At 41.6% G+C, this 17,265-nt stretch overlaps 1 pseudogene; it reads right to left on the bottom strand.

Moving 5' to 3' along the window:
- The window catches only part of LOC138246929 (m-AAA protease-interacting protein 1, mitochondrial pseudogene), a 42,447-nt pseudogene extending 25,399 nt beyond the window's left edge, over nucleotides 1-17,048 (bottom strand).
- Between the last annotated feature and the right edge of the window lie 217 nt (nucleotides 17,049-17,265).

Consider the following 17,265-nt stretch of genomic DNA (forward strand, 5'->3'; position numbering starts at 1 on the left):
GGCTGTCCCGTAGGCTGTCATACAGTAGGTTCTTTTCTAAAATGTGCCCTGCAACTACGTCAGGCTATGATGTTTTAATGAATTAGCTTAATTAGCTTTACAGCTCTGTTCTTTTTTATCAGATTTTTTACGATTTTGATCTCAAATGTTTTTATGTGTTTTAATTTTGCTTACTGCACAGGCTGTATTATTTTTTTGGTTTTTTTATTTTTATTCTATGTTAACTGTACTGTGGCAAATCCTGATTTTGTGAGATTTAATAAAAAAATCTTGAATATAGTGGAAAGGACTTTGGGGGTCATTATGACCCCGACGGTCGGTGATAATGTGTCGGTAGTACCGCCAACAGCCTGGCTGTACATACCGCCACATTATGACATTGGTGGGTTGGCTGCAGCCAACCTGCCAATTTACCATACCGACCGCCATGGTGGTAGCAGCCGCCAGGCCGGAGATAAGAATCTCAGTTATTGTACCGCCAGCGGCATCATGACCCTGCCTACCGCCATGGTTTTCATGGCGTTCACAACGCCACGAAAACCATGTCGGTAGACCCTACCAGTGACAGGGAATTTATTCCCTGTCAATGGTAGGAGGAAAACCCCCACCCCCTAACACTCCCCAGATGCCCTTCACCCCCCTTCCATCCACGCCCCCCTTTTAGTCCCCCACCCCCATTCACGCACACTCCCAGACACGCACCACGCATACACACACTCACTCACACATGCATACACGCATTCATTCACGCATGCATCCATTCATTCTCGCACACATTCGTACACACATTCACACTGACACGCAGACACGCATTCACATTTCCATTCATACACGCATTCTCACACATGCATACACACTTGCAAACAACACTACACACACATTCGCATTCACGCACACACTCACACATTCATGCACACAACCCCCCCCCCACACACACACACAACACCCCCACCCCCTCCCTAGTCGGAAGACCAACTTACCTGCATCGAAAGGATTTTCCATCATGGGACGGGGAGCTGCTATCGCCAGCAGCCCCCGCCAGCAGAACACCGCCAGGCAGTATTATTTGTCATAATACGGCTGGCGGTGATCTACTGGCATGGCACTGCACCTTAAAATCATCCACCAGTATGGCCACAGCTGGATTTCCGCTCTTCTCATGGTGGAAATCCAGCTGTGGTCATAAATTGGTGGGCGGATGTTAGCTGCAGTGACGGTCTTTTGCTGGCCGTTGCTGCGGCGGTAGGCGACATTTACCGCCAATGTCTTAATTAGGGCCTTTGTGTCAAAAACTATGCATAACCATTTGGGAACACCCATGTACCGCCCATGGGTGGCCCCTTTGATGCAAAATAGAGCAAAGAAACTGTGGCCCATATTTATACTTTTTTAGCGCCGCATTTGCGTCATTTTTTGACGCAAAATCGGCACAAACTTACAAAAAACAATTGCATTTTGGAAGTTTGCACTGTTTTTGCGTAAAAAATGACGCAAATGCAGCGCTAAAAAAGTATAAATATGGGCCTGTGTACTATAGAGCTACTTTCCAGGGCAAATTAAGTAAATCCCAATTCAACACTTTGCACCAGTGTACATCACTTTTTGTGACCAATGCAAAACCTTCATAAAAATTGCCTGATCAATCTGAGGTCTAGAGGGTGACTTGTGAAGATTAAAATGCAGCATCTCTCAATTCATAAAATAAGAGATACATTTAATGCACACGAGAGTATCACTGAAATCGTGTCTCATATATTTTAAAGGCTTACTACATGAGTGAAGAGGAAGTTATTAAATGAGAAATAAGCTTAGCAAACAACTTTCCTGGCTGAACTTGCAAGATGGGAGAACCCGCTGGATTGGACTGTTAGAGATGCCTTAGGGGCAAACATTTCTGGACAGAAAAAATTATTGCAGGCTATAGAAAGCAGAATCTGTGTAACACCATCTTGCGAATGATGACGTGACTTTAGAAGAATTTCTGAAGGACCTTATTCTGCCTAGTGTAACTGCATCAGACAGGTTGGAATTGAAGGCAGAGGTCCTGGTCAAAAGGATTGGTGAAGCACTGAGGAAATACAATCTGGAAAGATGCAGAGACTGAATGGGCTTCCAACAGAGATTTTAACAGGCTGTCAAGAAGTATAGAGTGTATGTGTTACACATATTTAAGGATGCAAGAGAAGAGGGCGATAGTCAGGTCTCCTTAGGTAGGCCAGCATAATCAATGCCACTGGAATTATGCAATTGTGTGGAAATAGTAATTTTCATATAATTACATATTTGCCACATTTGCTACATAATCTATCATCTGCTTCATAATCTGCAGATTTTAACATAAAAAGTAGTTTCTCAAACGGTTCAAAGGTTATTAAAAATACAGTGACACGTGTTGCTGCGCAGTGGAAGGTCCTTTGTAGTACTGGACTGGTCAGCTTTCTGTTGCTTATTGCTATATTTGGGTGTTAAGATGGTACTAATGAGGTGCAACTAATGCCCATATAGTGTGAGCAAGTTTACAAGCTTTTTCAATGTAATGGGTCTCGCATTTGCTTGTGTTAGAACTATTAGCGTTGTAAGTTTGTAACTGGACTTTTCTTGCCACATAAATTGAAACTGAAAAGTAAAGCAGTTGACATAAGCGAGGTGATTCAAAGCGCCACAGCCACCATGAGCATGAGAGTGAAGGAGAGACACAGAAGGAAAAAGAAGTTTGCTTGCAGTCAAACGTATCAGCAAAGGTGCAATTATCCATGTAACAGGGTCGGTGTCCAAGGTGGTAACAGAACTGCCCCAAGGAGGGACAAATGTAAAATAACAAAGGATTTTTGAAAGGCAAGCCCATGAATGAGTGATAGTGATGGGAGTGTGGTGAGCGTGGTTAAAAGCCCACATAGATACCAAGATGTCATAAAAGTAGCGCTTGCGCGCTGCTATGCTCGACCTAAAAATGAGAACTTCAAAAGGAAGCTATGGAAGTCCAGAGGCAAGTCAGGTAAAGCGGTGGTAAAGAAGAACTGCTCCATGGGAAGGACAATCAAAATACTGACAAGCTGGGGCTCAAATAAGAATCAGGCAAATGAGTGTCAAGGAAAGCTAACCAATGGAAAACAAGGTTCAGGCTCCAAGCCTATGTTCACAGGCGGCCACAATACGCCTTACAACAGAATGGAGAATATGTTCATGCACCATATGTCATACACTGTCCACAAAACTCGTACTATGCTGTAAACATATACTAATACTATTCTGAACCCGAACAGCACTCACATGTATACTGTGGAAACCATGTTCAAGCTAATATGCACACAATATGCTAAACAAATAAATAAATAACTCAAAACAGTGGGGGCTTAGAAACACACAGAATGCTCGCACAACATGCAGAATACACACTGCACAAGCTAAGAAAATAGTGTACAAAGAAATCATGCCGTCAACCGTTCCAACGCTTAATCTAGGCATAAATGCAAGGTTTTTTTTTATTTTATCACGCACATACATTTTGCATTCACAAACATGAGCAGATCTTCACATGCAGGCACAGCATATGACATCCAAGTGAGTAGTGGCAGAGGACTGGCAATGTGTCTTCCAGTAAAGCTTCTGAAGGTACCCGCAGGATAAACCCCCAGCACTAGGAATGTACAGAACAGTACAGTAAAGTACAGACATAGATAGACTATTCAAAAGTCCACACCAAAAACTAATTATGGGAAACAAAGAAATAATATATTGTAAAACATCTTGGAATCCTTGTCTTTGTGCACACTGAGAGATTTCTTCCAAAAACCGGCACAATAACAATATTAACAGCAATGGACATTTTTCAGCCTCATCAAAGAGGCCTTATATTGAATGGGCATGTCTTGACAAACCTTCTGGTGGGAGGTGTGAGAAGCTAGCATCTGCGGCCAGTGTGAAATGTTGGCTGAGGTGAGCAGTGAAAAGCTGTAAGTCACGGCCAGTACAAGGAACTCACACTGCTGCCAAGAACCTCAGGCCTAAAGTGCTCTCAATATCACATTTTTCAGCAAGACCAGATGACCACAATAAAGCCATCCAGCGCGTAAGATCACAAACAGAACACGTGTACACAATAAAAGAACACAACAGCTCTTACTATGTGACAAATGTTTCCAATATGTTTACATCGTTTCCAGCCTACCTTTTAAATCCTTGCTGTTAGAAGTCTCTGTTCATAGACAAGAATTATTTGCGTACAGTTAGTCTTTGTCATGAGCCCAACACAGTCAATCTCTGTTCAGCAGGACAATTAAAAATGAAAAGTAAAACAGTTTCACATAAAAGCGACCTTGTGGAAGTCACGGGCATCCAAAATAATCATTTGTATTTACATTTACTGTGGGTGGTTGATGGAATGATGCGCTTTTGCAACGATACCCGCAGGTCTCTAAAACGGTAACCATCGAGGAAACAGAAGTTCGCTCAGAGTCAAATGTACTGGCAAAAGTGCAATTATCCATGTAACAGGGACGATGTCATATAAAGCGCTCGACTACTGCCCAGCGAGATCACGCTGGGTAGGAAATAAAAAGCAAAAGTAGTCCAGAAACCACACGGGAAACATAGAGCCTTGTATGTTTTCAGTACTTTACTGGTGCGCTCGAGGAGGGCTTAACACCGGAAAAGGCATGACATATGCATACCTTTCACTAATGAAATCAAGCGAATTTTAAAAGGCAAGCCCACAAACCAACAAAACTGATGGGCATGACATGGGCATGGTTACAAGCCCATAGAGAGATTACAACAGGGTTGAGTGGTGCACGCGCTCCACTCTAAAAATGACGAAATAATGAATACTATTAAAAAATCGGCCGCATTATGCTGCACAATTTGCCTTTTCTTGTCTTATAATTTACTCAACCCTGCTGCACAAGTTGGCCCTCTCCTGCTGCCTAATTGCAGTGGCCCTGAGTATAATCATTCAAGCATGCATCATACCACTCTGTAATCCACATCAACACTAAAATTAAAATCTTGAAAGTTGTGGTATCTAATAGGCTGTTGGGAGCTATGAGGCTCTGCTTCCTGGATCAGTCCAGGTTTTTGTCTGCAAATTAACCATGCTCAATCTGCATAGACTCGACAAAGATCACAGAAAAATAGGTGCAACGTGTGGCAGGGCGACCACGCATTCAGAGAGTGCACCAGCAGGGGGCAGAATCTGCTGGCATGTTACTTGCTGTCTGGATTTATGAAGATGAGTGTGTTGGCATGTGATGTGTGCAATGGGGGTTGGCCAGAGGGCCCTGCCCAACCCGCTATGCGCAGCTAACCCCTACAACATTGCCAGCAGTATTTGTGACAGGGCCTGGCCTGCAGCCAGGCCCTTGTTAACACAGAATTTTTAATGAGTTTTACTAATGAATATTCATGTATTTTGAGTGTTGGATTTGCGTAGAAAATGTATTAACTTAAAAAAACAAAATGCCCGCATTTGAAGGCGCGACTACCTGAGTGGCCGCCAATGTTCACAAAGTGTACTTATTAATGGCCTAATAATAAGAAATGTTGAGCTTATGTTTGATTAATGTAGTAAGATGTCACATTAAAAGTTATGCATTATGTATTAGCTTTATTAATTGTAGGCCTTAACTTAGCGAGGTCTTGGCCTGCATTGCTTAGGCGTTTAATAAAATGGCTGTCTAGAGAATTAAATTGTGATTTTCCACTGTAGTGTCCATGTGCTCGTAGCTGAAGTTCTTTCTGATGAGAAACTGCTTGCTAGAAGATAATGTTCTTGCTAGTGTAACAATGTTTAATGTAATGTGTGTAAGACTGACTTTCTCAAGAGAAGACAATGAACGTACTGACTGGAGTATAAGCTGCAACAATACTGATAGCTGACGAGCCGAATGACGGGAACTGGAGAAGAGGAGCCAATCATCGACATGTGAACCATGTACTAGTAAAATTTGTAGATTTGAGGGTTTAATTTTATTGGACTAAGTGTGAACATGTGATTCCCTGACCAATTAGGATGTGGGATGTAGTTTTGGGAAATCTAACTTAGCTGGATTGCACCAAGAGAAGGTCTAGATACGCCATTCTCCCCATTCTTCTTGAGAGTTTAGCTATATTCTTTCAAACTGCTTAGAGAGAATTTGCTTTTTCTGAACTTTGATGCTGAATCCTGATGTAATTGCTGACCGAACTGATGTCCAGTTGACGAAGACTGTCACAGCTTGCTGAACTCTATTGAGGACAGGTATACCATGACTTTACTGATTGCTACTTCTATTTGCTTTGGTTTCTGTGTACCAACCGCTATTTTGATAAAGCGAGTCAAAAAGGTCCATCTCCCTTGTAAGTTTACTTAATAAGGTCTGACGCGCTCACAGAGATGGTAGCAGAGATTGATGGTTTGTCTCCTTAAGAGCCCATTATACGGTCCAGAGAGAGGTAGTAGAGTATTGATCCCAGAGACTGTAAGCGAGAAATGACAGGCGTCCCCAGAGATGATGGTAGGATAAGGGTTGATATCCCAGAAAGAGAAAATTAATTCACAGATTTGGTAAAATTGGTGAAATCTTGGATTTTTCAGATGTGATGATACAAAGTGGAAAGAAAATGTGTCCCTCATTACCTAAAATGACTTTCCCAAAATCTTGGAGCTTGCCAATGATTGTTTGAGGATGTTCTCAGCGTTCTAGTGACAGTGTGAATGAAGTAGGTTTTGGGCTTGCACAGCTTATGCAAATCGCAGGTGAATTGTGATGTTTGTGAGAGTTGAGGGAGTTTGCTTACTCCAAATGAAGTTGTAGAAGGGGTGTGCGAACTCCGAAGTGTGAGAGTACGGAAGTCGTCGAACTTCACATGTGTGTGGCGCTTCGTGCTAAAAAATTGTCCATATGGCTGTGGTATACAGACACTTTGTGGTCTAAGACTCCGGAGTATATTGAAAAGTGTATGAGACACTTGGTTTTTGTTGTAATTTGTCTGGTTTAATAGGTTGATCGGGCATGGTCGACAAGTCAGAGTGTGAGTCAAAGTGAGTGAAATAATTTTTTGACTGAGATCTGGCAAGTCCTATGTGCACCAGGATAGTCCCATTGATCAGTTCAGAGTGAAATTTGCGGATCGAAATTTGCTTGGGAATCAGGGAAACTCAGAAAGATGGAGTAGCTGTGAGAGAGGAACGCCGTCAGTGAAAAATCCATAAAGTTTCTGAAGCGATTGTGTTACGCAACCTGTAGTAAATGGACAAATTTGGTTTTGTTTCTGTTTAGTGCTCACAATAATTTAGCATTAGTTTAGTGTGAATCTGAGTTTGGGAGGACAAGCCGCAAGACTTTGTCAGCCGCTGTACGTGTGAGTGGAGCTGTTCTGGGATAGATTGGTTAGTGAAAAGGGTCGCACAAGGATTGGCAGCCATCTGTGAAGCGCAATTGGTTGAGAAGGTGGGTGAACAGAATTCTGGGATTAAAAGTCATTTCCTGATTTGAGTTGAATAAACATAAAGGTCACAAAAATGAATTGAAAGAGTACTTTAGGGGAGATACGTACATTACATTGAGTATAGGGTATATTGCACCGCCAGAAGGTACACCAGCTTATATTGTAATCAAAGAAAAGGGTGTTGTGCTGTGTCTTTGGCTAAAGCAGTGGCGCAAAGTGACAGAGAAAGATGGGAGTTTAGCATTTCCTGCCAAATGCACATTTAATTTGAGGAGCTTAGAGCATCTGAGGAGGATGCTGTATGATCTGAAGCCCCCTCTGAGACCAGCACAGTTCGAGGCATTAGTAATCTGTGAATTGGTAGCCAGACAGCAACAGAAATTTGAGAGTAGCATGAGGAAGCAGAGAAGACACTAGCGGAGGCCAGATGGGACCACGCTCAGAAATTTTTGAGAACCAAGACTTTGCAGGGGATTAAGTTAGTCCTAGCAATTACACAAGACAGCGAGGGAGAAGGAAGGAAAGCTACCCAAAAAACAAACAGGAGCCCTTCTGAGAGTAGAGAGCAGAGACAAAAAGAGTCTAGAGGATCATTGACATTTGAGGAAGAGTCAGACGATGATGAGTTTATTTTGCAGTTATTGAGAAATCGTCCCCCACCATATGTAGCACAAGAGAACGGTCCGAGTACCAGTGTAAATACTTCAGCTCTGACCCAGGTTAACATGACTATGAGTACAGTGCAGCTTACTCCAACTATGACACAGAGTCTAATGCAGGGCAGTCTTAATGCACCTGTTACTGCGGTAGCACAAAATCAGGTGCCTCAGCCGAGTGTCCCGAGAATTTACCCTGATTTACCTATGGTGGAAGCAGCCACAAACCTAATAGTGCCTACAGGACAGGTTTTTCTGAAACCAATGTTAGTTCAGATAACTCCACTTTTACTGCCTCAAGCGTAGGCACAGGTAATGCCAAAGTACACTCCAATAACAAGGAACCAGACCGATATGTCTGTACTGATGAGCCAAAATATGGGAACTACGCAAGCACAGAACTTAAGTGTTAGACCAAGCCCAGATCCTGTATCTGTTACCATTGGTCTGATTGTACCTTTGTTTGCACAAGAGAAAACCAGTGCAGATGGACAGGGAGTCCTGAGTCAGAATTCAATGAGGGGAGGACTTAATGAGAATATCCGAGTAGGGTCTCCTGTAGGACAGACATTTAATGGATTGAGAGCATTGCTAGACCTTAGTCCATTCGGCGTTCCTCCGGATACTGTCATAGGGTCGAATGTTAGTCACAGCTTGAAATTACTGATACCGCAGCCCCTGAATACAGTGGTGCAACAGGTGCCACCTGCCCAGGCCAATAATATTTTGCTGCAAGGTTTAACTGCCCAACAATAGACTGCATGGTTAGACAAGCTGAATACCCCACAGAGTGCTCCTAAGGGAGAGGAGTACTTGAACTATACAAGACTAGGAATGGAAGCGGGTCAGCTGATTGAAGGAACTATGGGTGTGAACAGATTAGAGTCCTACACAGAGGCAGAGTTGAGATATCTGTGCCCGAAAATTACGAGGAAAGTGAGTAATGTACACCAGAAGCTAGCAGACCTGCCAGAGAAGTACGGCATAGAAATACAGAAAACAAAGCATTTGAAAAGGAGTTACAGGTTTGATTTTGACACAAAAGATTTTGAGCACATGAGATCTGTAGGAATGAAGGCACACCTTAGGGTGTTACTTCAAAGTGTTCAGACATGGGGAGCCTTATACAAATGGGAAGGTAGATGGGCATAGAAAAGAGATAAAAGAAAAAGGGATTCTGCAGAACTGACTGCAAATGTGCAGCAGGGCAAGGATCCAGTGAAACATTTACCAATGAGAGAGATTCCAGGAGGGAATTCTGTCCATGTCCCTTGGAGCAGAAGTGACATTCTGTCCTTTACAAATGACTATCCCAGGTTGAGAGAGAAGCCAGTAGAACGGTACCAGCAGACAGACAGGTTTGTGAAACCTGCAACGTGTCTGTGTGGAAGACTTGAACACTCTATTAGAAATATTAGTCCCAGCTGATCTGTGGTTGGAGTGTAAGAGGAGTATCGATTGTCCAACAAAGGGCCTAGAGAGAGATAAAGTTACAGGTGCGCCATCTCCTGAAGTAATGAAATATTATTACAAAGTGATCAAATTCTTGAAGACGAGAATCTCGCCCAAAAACATTGACTGGCAGAGAATAGACAGGACAGCCCAGGAAGCAAAAGAGTCCATACATGCATATTATGAGATAATGTTGCATGAGTTCAAGCATTACAGTGGTACTGAGACCATTGACCCGAAAGACATGATTCATTTTGTGTTCAGATTTGTGGAAGTATTGAGACCTGAAATTAGCCAGATGATTAAGAGTCATTTGGTTTGCTGGCAAGCAAAGCTGATTGATGAGGTGTTACAGTATGCCAAGTACTGTAATGATGAGATTGAGTTGAAGCAGAGAATGTTGAAGGAAAAGGCCATGGTGATGCAGATTAATGTGGTACAAACAGGGATGCGAGGAAACTTTCCAGAGCAACAGCATCCACAGGGAAATGTGTTGTTTCAAAATCAGATGAGAGGTAGAGGTCGCGGAGGAATTGGTCATGGAAATCATAGCCCCGATTTGAATACTGTAGTGGTACAGAATGATGTGCATGGAATGAAAAGAGTGTTGCCTTGCGGAGCGGTCAGACATTGGAAGCGGGAATGTCCGATGATGGTGCAGGAAGGTGTAACTCAGCAAACAAGTGACTTCAGTTTGTTTCAAAACATGAGAGGACCGAGAATGAGAGGTCATAATCAGAATTTTCATAACAATATGAATCAAATGCAGAATTTTTAACCCATGCAGCAGGTGCAAATCCCACATGTACAAATGACACAGTTGCAGCCAATGCAACAGCAGGTTCCAATGGTACTTAGACAGCAAATTCAAATACCTCAAGCCCCAGTGGAACAGCAGCAGGTGATGCTTCCTCAACAGGTCACAGGTCCAACCAAAGTAATAACACAGTTCACCAATTCCCGTTACACAGTGAGAATGGAATAAACGATGATTGGGTGAGCAAAAGTTCAGGTGAAGAGGAATGTGTGCTTGCAGCATATTTAGAAGTAGATCAGAAATGCCCATATGTGAAGGGAAAAGTAATGGGTCACAAGGCTTCATTCTTGGTTGACACAGGACCTACACGCTCTACAGTGAGAACTGCTGAAGTCCCGAACTTGCCCCTTTCAGGAAAGACAGTCCAGATTGTAGGAGTAGCAAATCAGTATTCGATAAAAACAATTACAGAACCAGTCCAGGTTAAGATTGGCAACTTTAAAGGATTGCACAAATTCGTAGTCTGTGATTTGAGCCCAGTATCCCTACTGGGAAGAAACTTGCTGTGTAAAACAAGGTGCTCAATTACTTGTTCAAATGGATTTGAGATACAGACAAATAGTAATGATGAGGATGGCCCACCTCCGGAGAAAGAGTATGAGACAATATAGGAGGAGTACCCTCTGATTAATTTCTTTCCAGTATTCACAGTGAAGGAGCTTCCTCCTGACTTGCAAGGAACAGTTAAAGGGAAAGTTTGGGATATGATGTGGAAAGAAATAGGTCTGATAAAGGGAGTTGAGCCAGTTAAAGTTCCTGGAAAGCTGAACCCAATTTTTCCTCAGATACCCCAGTACCACATGCTGCAGGATATTCTTATAAAGGTTGGCCAAATAATTGCAGAAATCGTAAAACAAGGGGTCTTGAAAGAAGTGTTGAGCAGCCCATGTAATTACTGATAAAGTGATTGACAAAGCCCTGTGGGAAAGTTTGAATTGTCCAGGATTTGAGAAAAATAAATGGCATTGTGATCAAATGTTGCCCTGTGGTGCCAAATCCAGCTGTGATTCTGTTTCAGATTCCATGTGCTGCTGAATGTTTCACTGTCATAGACTTGTCACAGGCGTTCTTTTCTGTGCCTCTTCATGAGGACAGCCAATTTCTCTTTTGTTTCATATTTTTGGACCGAGTTTACTGTTGGTGTCAAATTCCTCAAGGGTTTTCAGAGTCACCGCTCATATTCAATCAGGTCTTGAAAAAGGATTTGGAGTCGTTGGAATTGCCTTTCCAATCGACCTTGGTACAGTACATTGATGATTTGCTGATTGCGTCCAAAATGAGCGACGAGTGAAAGTATGACACAACTGCCTTACTGAACCATTTGGGAAAGAATGGACAGAAAGTGTCTCCACTGAAATTGCAATACTGTCAGAAAGAATTGAAATACTTGGGTCACCAGATTGTGAAAGGAACAAGGAAAAAATCCAGAGAAGGGGTCACAGCCATATTGCAAATGAGTCCCCCAACCACACAGAGCGATCTCAGGATGTTCCTAGGGATGATAGGTTACTGTCGCCAATGGATTCCAAATGATTCAGTCATTTCCAAGCCATTGCTGAAGATGACCCATAAGGAGATTACTGATCCCCTGGTGTTAGACCAGGCTTGCATAAAAGCGCTCTCTGAATTGAGAGAGAGTTTGTGCAAAGCTCCGGCTTTGGGTATGCCTGACTACATAAGGTCTTCACTTTGTTTTGTCATAAGCATGATGCATGTTCTTTGTCTGTCTTGACGCGGGGGTATACCATTATTTATAATGGGCCCCTATGTACTTTGCAGGATTAGCGGCAAACGTTTGTAGAGTACTTTGACGCTATTGCCCCTACCCTGCCCCGTGGTGTGCCGTATATTAAATATGGCGCACACATGGTGGTGGTGGTGGGGGGGAACAAGGGGCTGCAAGAAAAGTGGTGGTACATGTAATGGAGTGCCACTTTGTAAAAATCTGGCCCATAGTAAGTTTAGATTTGGCTGCAGAAAGCATTTGGCCTTAAAAATAAACTAACACAGAAGTTCCAATGGTGTTGGACGATCTGAGAAAATGTCTATCCTGCCTGGGGCTTTACAATTACATTTACAGCATATCCTCCATTTGCAATCTCCCTAACGGGAGCAGCCATTTAGCCCAACTTCTTACCCTTTATCCTTTGTTTCTGAAGATTTTTAACACTGGAGAAGAGTGAGATCTACAGCATTGAAATAGGTCTGTCTGCATTAGTGCCTTCATGTGTCTTCCAATTGCTGCCCAAAACCATACCTACCAGTTTAGTGGTAGAGTAGCTGTATAAATAGCAGAGCTTCTGATGTACATATCAGATCACATAAGATCTGATAGCCAACTTAAAAAATATTCACATTGTTATTAGAGTGGGTTATTAAGTAGCAAATAGAGAAATATGGTAAGATCATTACAATCAAATTGATGTATCCTACTATTAAAACAGGGATTTGTTCCCGTTTTACAAAATATGTATATGTTCACAAAGGGCTGGATCATATTCCTAGTACCTAGGGGCACTCCTAGAAAGCCTATTTATTGATTAACTCTAACAACTTTGAGGGTTTCCTTTAAAATATCAGTAGTGCTGTATTCTCTTCAAATGGTAACATTTATAACATTGTGTAAGCCTTTTTCCTATCTACCACGTGCCACAGTTTATTTCTCTTTACTGTATTAAAGTTGTTTTAAGATCAATAAACGACAAATACATTTTCTCATTGTTGGTATGAAAAGCTTTTGATGAGTATGAATAATTATTCATTTACATTGTTTTACTTTGAAATCGGTAGATATGTGGGGCTATGTTCTTTTCCATTCAATAATTGACTCATGTAATACTTTTCCATACAGTTTACCTTGTGTGCACAAAAGTGAGACAAGGTGATAACTTTCAGTACTTTTTCTCTTGCCTTTCTTCAAGATGGCCATTATCTTCATGTTTTTTTCCATCACTGGGGACAGTTTGAGATGGCAGTATCAAATAAAATGCCTTATTCAAATATATGGTAAAGTCATAGATGATTCAATCAGAAATGACCAGGCCACAAATCTTTCCCCTTTGTTGTCTCCTTAAAGCTTCATTAATCTCATTTATAGAAATGGGACGACATAAAGGGGTATTATCTATGGAGGCTTGTTGAGATCCAGGGTCATTGTTAAGCATCCCTAAAGTTTTGTTCACTAAATGATTTTATTTCCATAGTGGTGCATAAAATGTACGATTCCCCTGCTCAGAGTTTCTTTCCACACATCTAAATCAATGAAGTCTTTAGCTATAAATGTCCAAAGTTTAGTGGTATCCCTATATTGTGCACCTTCTGATAAAGATCCTTCCTCTGTAGTCACGTTTTACATTTTATTAGCTGTTTAGAGACACATTTTAATCTTAATTTTTCACGAATAATAGCCGCACCTTTTGGCTTTGTTGACATATCCTTAAATTTTCTACAGTCTCGTCACATTCCTTCAGTATCCTACACAAAATAGTTTCTAGAGCAGGGTATCACATTGTACATAATTCTATGATAATCAATCAATCAATCAATAAATACTTTATTTCGGCCATCGGTCATAAAAGCAATAAATCATAAAACATCAATATATTAACAATTTAAGACAGTGATCTGTATGGTTTGTAGCACATACAACCTTCCAATTCCAAGGCCCTATGTACATCACAGGTAATTAAGGTCTCTCTCTACTATACTCTTGGGAACAAGGAACAATAGATATTAGAGTACTGTAGTGTAGTAAAATGCATGTGATCCCATTCACTTTTAAAGTACACCAGTATTTTTCACAGTTTGAGCAATTACCTTAATAGCTATGCTCGTAGGTCTTTCTCACAAAGCCTTCTAATTCCCTGGCCCTTTATTCTTTACAATTATGTAGGGTCTTCCTCTACTATACTTGAGTGACAATATGTCTTAAAGTGCTGTATGATAAAATTCATATGGTCCCATGCATTTTTTAAAACACATCAATAGATTTCACAGATAAAAATGATCATAGTGTCATAGTTGTGCAATGATCTAAGTAGTTATGCTTTTAGGACATTACCGTAAGACCTTCAAGTTCCGAGCCCTCTATTTGCAGGTATGTGGGTTTGCTCTCTGCTAGTCTCCTGGGCTCAAGGAGCACTAAGTCTTAAAGTGCTATTGTATAATAAAGTTCATACGATCCCATACATTTTAAAACACATCAATAGGTTTCACAGTTTAAAAATGATCTAAATAACTATGATCTAAAAACATTCTCATAGAACCTTCCAATTCTATTGCCCTCTATACTTTGCAGATATATGAGTTCACACTCTTCTACATGCGTAGGCTCAAAGATTAGTCGATCTTAAAGTGCTATAGTATTATAAGGTTCATTTGAGCCTATAGATTTCAAAACATAACAATAGATTACAAAGTTTGTACAATGATCTAGATAGATATGCCACTGGGCCATTTATGGTTCACTTCTACAGGGAGCAAGATGAGGTACACTTTTTTTATCTAAGTTTCCATGCCCAATACATGAACCTGGAAACCGAAAATGTAATTACTTCTCAGGTTTCAGTTTTCATGATCCTCATAATCTCCCACTAATGCCTTGCACCCAAAGCTCTACATAAAGGCAGTATCCATCTTTTTCGGGGTTGCTTATACAGTGGACACAAGAAGAAAAAGTGCACTTCAGTCTCACTTTCATAGGAGCCAAAGTAGCACTGGGCAGTCATACTTGTGACCTTATCTCACTTTACAGTATAGTATCTCAGTAGGGGCACCCCACATCTGAACAGGACATAGAGCCGCTTTACCTGGGCAGGAGATATTCTGTCCAGGTAGGGTTCAAAGTACATTTTTGCAGTAAGAAAAGAGCTAATGTACTCCCTTCTTTTTGATTACTCCAGGACCTTAGATATATGTACTGCCAGTATTTCTCTTTCAGTTTCTGACTAACACTTCATCTGATTGAGCCAGGGTCTTCCTACAGTTCACCCATATTAATTAGTTTGCTGAAATTTCTGTCATATTTTAACTAAGGTGTTCGCGTTTGAGAATCAAAAGCTACTAGTTCTGCAAGGGAAGTCCTATATGGGGAAAGATCCCCTGATGACCAAACCCTGATCCAATATAGAAGGGCTTTCAAGGAAATTATTTGCTGGATGCTATTGAGGCCTAATTCATATGTCAAAGGAAGAAGGGGTACACTTTGTGTATGGTTAAAGAGGGCCCTAAAAACTTGTTCTCCTCATTGGCCTGTTCTTCCCTAGTTATGCCCCCCTCACAAAGTTGAGGTTTCCACATGGTATTCTCAGGAGTGTCAACTAACCCTATCTGGGTTATCCCTTCTGTGCGGTGCCGATCCTTGTCTATACTCCCGCTGAGGGGCACTGTCTTCCTTTCATTTCCCTTAAGTCAATCAATCTTGTTCAGATCAACTTCCTGGCCTGACCAAGGGGGATTTATCTGAAGGGTTTATGGCGTTAGACGATGAGCCGTTCTCATTTGGGTCATGAAGTTTAAGGGGTTTTTGGGACAGTATAGTGGGTTGGAATCTTTGGTCAAGAGCTAGCAAGCCTTCCACTAGATGTTTTGACGTTAACCCCAGTCTTTTTGTGTCACAATTGTTGTTACTATTGAGGCGATTGGCAAGAACAATGTCTTCTCTAATAATCGACCTGTAGCCTTTTGTGTGTCTTATCCAATGTATTGCTTTGTTAATAAGCACTTCTTGTGTTTCCCTTTTATCTGTTTTTTGTTTGGGGACATTAACCATAAAGATGTCATGTATCTTCCCATGCATAGCATTTGGACCACTTCCTCCATTTGAGGCAACCTGGCTAATTGGAGATCCTGCCCTTTAAGTTTAAGTTTTCAAGGTATTTGAATGTGACTCAGGCACTAAATTTGCACAATGATCTTGATGTTGGCTTTCCTTATAAGTCATGGAGCTAGAGGGGAGCGTTCCTACTCTTTTATGACTAGTACTATTGATTGTGGTCGCATGGGAAGATAGTCTTGGGTCAATATGCTGTTGCACCCCTCCTGGATCTGATCTTTTATGTAATTCTTCTAGTGCATCATTTATTACCCCTGCCAGTGCATTGAGCTTATCCAATTTAGTGTGTAAGTCTATTGCTAGTCGCCCCATACACTCCTGGAGGACTACTATTTCACCCTTGAGGGAATGTAGTTGTTCGCCTATGCTGTTACGGCCTACGGTAGGTGGGGCATTAGATGTATCTGGAGTCCCTGACCCAGTGCATTCTATCGCCGGGGTGCCCAGTATCGCATATCTATTTGAGCAATCTATGCTTGATATAGAGTAAATTATTAATATTTTTGTCCTCAGTGGGAATATTTTGGGCTATTTCAGGTTGTTCCTTAGGTGTTATTTTAAGTGCAGAAGGGGGCTGGGTAGTAATTGTGCTACATTTGTTCTTAAGGGGTGTAACTCTTTCATCATTAAATTGCTTGTGGAACGGTCTAATGCCCTCATAGGTGTGTTCTTCTACCATCTTTTTCTGTATCGGCCCTTTGCTCACCTTATTTGGGTGTTTATCTGTATATACAAGCAACCCTTCGACTTCCTCAATTAGTTCATCAATTTCTGCAAATGTACAGTTCTCTGCTGAATGTCTCAAAATCTTCTTTTTTGCACCCCCTATTCCCTGGGGTCTGTCTTTTGCCTTCAGCTTCACCATGATGTCAGCCCTCAATCAGTCCTGGGATGCTCAAGTGATTACTTGGCCTAATTAGGTTTAGTAAAAACAGGAGCACAATCTACATTACAGACACCTGGGAATACAACAAAAAAGAACACCAGCGAGGCTTACTTAGTGATAGGTGTTAGGGGGTGGCCCAGCCTCCTTGTGGCTCTGACGGGTGTGGACAGGCCCGGGCTTTGCCCGGGCATAGCCT

This window comes from Pleurodeles waltl, chromosome 7 (assembly GCF_031143425.1).
Source record: "Pleurodeles waltl isolate 20211129_DDA chromosome 7, aPleWal1.hap1.20221129, whole genome shotgun sequence".
NCBI classification, from domain to species: Eukaryota; Metazoa; Chordata; class Amphibia; order Caudata; family Salamandridae; genus Pleurodeles; species Pleurodeles waltl.